Here is a 6,000-nt window from a genome sequence, read left to right on the forward strand (position 1 = left end):
CAAGTCTATACTCCACAACCCACAAAGCAACTCCATGTTCACAATGAAGTCACATGTCCATGTCATAGAGTCCCAGACAACAGAATCTGGCCTACTACATTGTACATCGTGGGGTGCCCCACGTCTTTGAGAAACTTGGGCCCTACGTAAGCATATTGACTCATCTTCCACTTTTTCACCACCTTATGTGTGCCATAGAGTCTAGGTACCTCGAAGTCCATAGTCCACAATCCACAAAGTGACTCCGCATCTAAGGCAAAGTCTCACATCCACATCATAGAGTCTGAGACCTTTGGATACCCGAATCCTACACATTGGAAAATTATCTAGCGCACAGTCCCAAACTTCTTTTTGCGCGCCATTTGGTTTTTGTGGTCAAGGTAGAGCCTTTCGTATTCCCAACCCCCATGGTGCACGATAGAATCTAGCATCCAATCTCTAACTGCCAATTGCAAATTGTAAAGTTTGGATCTTCACAATACAAGGATGATTCGGTGCGCAAATATTCCGCTCGTCTAGTTTGGATTAATCCCACTCGTATCGTTGTGTGCAAGATTGGGTTTTCAAGTCCGAGCAATTGTCTCCACCTTTTTTCAATTTTAGCTAACCAATTCTTCTGTACAATATTTCCAGGTGCCTTACTCTTACACTCCTAAGTGAGAAGGCCAACAAGGTCTATGTACAAAGGCAAATGCAAATTCAATTGCTTTTTTTTGCAAGAAATAAAGCCTCATAAGCTCCAAGTTGTCATTATTCCATATCACAAGGGGCACACTCATGTGCAATTTAATCTCAAGAAAGAAAAAAATCCACTTCTGATTTGTAGTTCATACTGGAGAATGTTAGTGTTGGATTTAAAATTCAAGAAAATTTTCTTAACGAATTCCATCACTGGATTCCATGGCAAGGTCGGACTATAAGTATGAAATTCAATCTCCTCCTATTAGATTTTCCAATTGAATATCTACTTCATACTATCAAATTCCTTTCGAACAGGTTTTCCAAAAGGATATTTGCAAACTGAGGAGAAATTTTCATAGCTTAAGAGGAAGAAAGAGATATTTGTCTATAGTTTGAAAGTAGTACCACACCAGCCTAACACTCCCTCGTGTAGTTGGGGGTAATTACAAATGCTTGGAGATTTCTACATGCAAAATTCATGCTTGAAAGCAAATCAATAACAGTAAGTAAAGTTTAACTTTTTAAGCAAAATGGAAATACATTATAATTCTTCTTCATATTTTTTATCCTATGTTTGCACTCCACACAATATTATTATCAATATGAGTTTATTTAGCTAAGAAACATACCGGTGATCAAGGTCCCAATCGACAAGCACATTGAAATCCTAGCTAACTCTAACTTCCCTAAGCTTCAAAGAATACCCATAGCCAATCAAAAAAACACCTGTAGCAATATTTACAACTTTTTCCTCTCTTTTTGAGCCCTGGATTGACAACCCAAAGAGGTCAACATCCCTAGAGAGTAGGCTAGCTTTCGATTCTCTATTTTCCTCATCAAGGCTGGAATTTTCTAAATCGCTACTTTCATCACCTCCAACATCACTTTCATGTCCACTTTGAATGACGGACCATGTTTTCATGTCAAAGATCACCCTCTTATGAATTGGCTTCTCTAGATAAAGTTCCGATTGACCTCTATACCAGTCTTGTCTGGATCTCATACCAATCAACCACGGCCATCCCAAAATAAGAGGATATCCCCGAAGTTTTATAGTCACAACATGGAAATCCAAACATGCTCTTTGACCTCCAATGTTGATTTCCAAGTTCTCAATTACGCCCAAGCATTTCACTTTTAAGCTATTTGCCATTTTAACCTTAAACAATGACTTCCCTGTCATTTTAAGATGCATTTGCAACATTTCTTCTTCAATGATTACACAAACTTGCGCACCACCATCAACATAAACTTGATCGATTTTCCTTCCATGTATCCATGCGTCCATGACAGGTATAATGTCTTTCACATCTGATAGGTATACCACTCCAACATGTGCCAGTTTGGGTTTTTCCTTTCCCGATGCTAACCAAACCATGCCATTGCCTCCTCAAAGATGAGTTCATCTGCAATAGCTGACCATATGTAACATCAGTCTTTTTACCTTTTAAATCCTCAAACATGTTGTAAGGAACTTGATTGACTCCCAAAGCAAAGTCTCCCATTTGATTCTTCCTTCGTTGTCTAGCTTTCCTGCTAGTTTCTGGATCGTCTGCAACCTATTTTCCCTTTTTAATCATTGCTGCCCTTTGAGTTTCAGTTTCAGTATCTCTCTCTCTCTGACTCTCTTGTTAGCAAAAATATCTGCATTTTCCCCATCATCAGAGCTCCTAGTTTCAATCAAATTCATACCCAATGTGCCTTCACTAGGTCTTCTTTTCAACTGTTGCCTAGTTGGTTCAAGTGGCCTTTGTTCATGTTGAGGTCTAGCATCTTGCCTAGCATTCCCTTGTGGCATGCGATACATCTCCCCTCATGTTCTTCTTGGATAAGGGCAATCAGGAGCAATATGACCTCTCTCCCTACAATTAAAGCATTCAAAGTTTTTCCATCTATTTCTTGGAGTTCCTCTAAATTTAGATTGCATTTGAGGCTGCCTTGCCTACAATAGGCTCATATTCAAATTCATATTTGCCAATTGTTTCTGTAGTTTACTAATCATATCATCATCAAGTTTCCTATGGCCCTGTTGAGTTCCATTCTCCACTCTTTCAAATGCCCCATGAAGATTCACAGCTTGATGTCTTGCATTTCCTGCAGCAGTATCAACCTGATTAGGCCATAAAAATGCATGCACAACAATACCTCTTGATTGATCCATCCTCAATTGTATTTTCCTTTGCTTTTCTTTGGCTATTTTGACTGCATCTTCATATGTACCAGGGTCTTTGATCAGAATATTTTCTCTAATTTCAAGTTTGAGCAATGAAATAAACTTGTCCTTTTTCAAGAACATCATGGGAGGTTGCTTCATGCTCTGTGTAATTTCTATCCATTTTGCTTCAAATCTCGCAGCAAATTTAGACACTTCCTCATTTTCTCCCTAAAACATCCTTTCCAAAGATTTCCATAAACTCTCAAGAGTTTGCTTAGTTGCAAACCTTGTAAGGAACTCATTTTTAACTTCATTCCAATTTGCCCTTGTCTCTTCATTCAATAAGTTCCACCATAATCTTGTAGAACCTTCAAGCAACATTCTGATCATTCAAAGCTTATCTGCATCAGTGTCCCTTCGATATTGGTAGGCCATCCACTCCAATATCTTGATAGACTAATTAGCATCCTCATTTTCAATACCAAAGAAGGGTTCATATCCAAAAGCGGCCATGCCTAAGTTTGTTTACAGGTTGGTTTCCAAACCTTACACTTCCCAACTGATAAGATTAGTAAGAGATCTTCAATGTAGGAGATCCTCAACAGGGGCACCAATCTATGGTAGGTGAATTGGGTAGTCGGCCTCTAACAACCCCCAAGACAACACCACATGATAAAGACCAAGGATCTCACCTCAACAAAACCCACGAGACAACACCACTAAACACATGATCAAAAATTCTTGATCACTCACTCCTCACTGAGACTTTAACTCAACAACTTGGGCAATTTAAACCTTCAAGCTTAGAATTACCATTTTTAGAGAGAATCTGATGTTGAAACAACCATGGTAGAGACTTTGACAACACGAGCGTAGGAAACTGCCCCATAAAGCGTGATTACTTCAAGCAACACAAAATCTGTAGACCCTCTCTGTTCTTCTTTCTTCAGAGCACACATAAATATAAACCAAATACATAGGTACTCAAAGCTTTATACATCCAACTTTCATGCCAACTCAGCTTCTATAAGCATTTCACTGCTATGGGCATTCCATTACTGCATCAAAACAGAGTTTACACTGAAATAGTAATGGATAATCATGATGACTTTCATGAGAAACCAAGTTGGTGACATAGATGCTGCTGAATGCACCTATTTCCTCATAGAGCACAGAAATTGCCTCATGGAGCATTACACAGAAAAGTTCATAACTTTTTAATCATAACTCGGATCACCAAGCTTCAAAAAGGAAAGTTGTAGATCTCTTTCCAATCTATAATTCTTCAGAGCAACTTAGAGTCAAATTCCTTAATTTGCTACCCTAAAATAGCTCTTACAATCTACAGTCCTAAATTTCAGCATGCTCTATACAACAAACAAAACTTTTCTATTCCAAAAGCACAATCTTGCATTGATGAAGAGTCATGGGAGCTTTGAACTTACAAACTCTGATCCATTATTTTCTTGGCTGCAAATCCTTTCAGAATTCCAATAACTTGAGTCCGTGCATTCAACACCTGACTATAATACAAATTCCCTGCTACATACCTAGTTTCAGATGTAGAGACCCTTCACTTCCATTCTTCTCTGTGCTGACGGGAAGCCTCACTCAACAACTAACATGAATCACTGTCAATAGGACGAAGAACAACCCTCTATTGTCTTTCACTCATTTCCATACATCAATGCTGATTTGCAAACTCTTTGCCCCACACAGCTATAGAAGAAAACAAGACAAAAAGACGACTCTTATTACCATCATCTGAAAACTGAGAACTCGCATCAGCCCATTGACTTCAGCAGCCATGCCATCCTACTCCACAGCTTCAATAACTTTAGCTTTACGGTCTCTTTCTTCTGACAATTTGTTCTTCTTCTAAGCTTCAGATTTCTCCCTTCTTCAACTTGCAAGATCTCTCTCTCTCCCTCCCCCTCTCTCTCTCTCTCTCTCTCTCTCTCTCTCTCTCTCTCTCTCTCTCTCTCTCTCTCTCTCTCTCTCTCTCTCTCTCTCTCTCTCTCTCTCTCTCTCTCTCTCTCTCTCTCTCTCTCTCTCTCTCTCTCTCTCTCTCGTTGTGTTGTATCGAACACTTCTCTTCTCTTCTTTTTTCCTTTTTTAAAAACTCCTCTTGTTTTTGCTTTTTCCCCTATTTTTCCAAGTTGCCCCTTGCTTTCCCTTAGTTGTTAGACGGCAAACATGCCCCTTCTCACATAAAATTCCACTCAGGGACTCAAAATCGGAAGCAAGAACACATTTCCTTCTCTTCTTGATAAGCTGTCATATCTAGATTTTATATGTGACAAATAATCTAATCATTTCAATGTACATTACAAAATATATAGTGTGGCATGGTCGTGCGGGCAACATTTTTGCGTCGAGCGCATCGATAAAATGTGCTCCACAACAAATTATGGTATCATGGCAAAGTTTGAGCAAGAGAGCTGACGGTGAGCCACATATCCAAACACTGTTATAGATGAGATGGAGTATTTTGGGAACTTGCAAAGTGTTATCATGGTGGATTACCATAGCTTCTCCATGATCATATTCGATGTGCAATGGGTCAAAGTGGACTGGAAGGAGCCCAGGGCAATCGTCCAACGAGGTCCGTCTGGATTTCTCAAAATAGATTCCAAAAAAAGATGGACAGATCTGTGCAACACATTTGTCTTGCTAGCACATTGTGAACAAGTGCATGAACTTTTTTTAAAAAAATTATTATGACATGGTATATGTCACAAGTGTATGGTAGTGGAAACATCAAGGAGGCTTAGCTAGGATATACCTAAGAAATTTCCAAGTTCAATGTAAGAATACAAAGGTTTGAAGGAGTGTAAAGAGAATTTAGAATACACGAACCTTGAACATTATATGAAAATATGTTATCATGGCCAAAATTTATAATGTTATTGATTTGAAGATATTATAATATAAGTTTTTTCTTTTAGATATAGCATCATTTAAAGTGACATGTATAAGTTCCATGAACTAGGACCTTAAAAGAGTCGCCACTAACTAGATGTGGTTTAATAACTTGATCTAATACCATATAATAATAAGTTTTGATAACCTATGATGTGATGGTTCTTTTTTTTGTGTAAACCAATAGACACAAGTATGTTAAATAATTATTCACCCCATTTGCATTTTTTATTTGTGTATGC

This window comes from Lygodium microphyllum, chromosome 20 (genome assembly GCF_053477565.2).
Source record: "Lygodium microphyllum isolate KBCC chromosome 20, Lygodium_microphyllum_v1.1.10, whole genome shotgun sequence".
In the NCBI taxonomy this organism is placed as follows: Eukaryota; Viridiplantae; Streptophyta; class Polypodiopsida; order Schizaeales; family Lygodiaceae; genus Lygodium; species Lygodium microphyllum.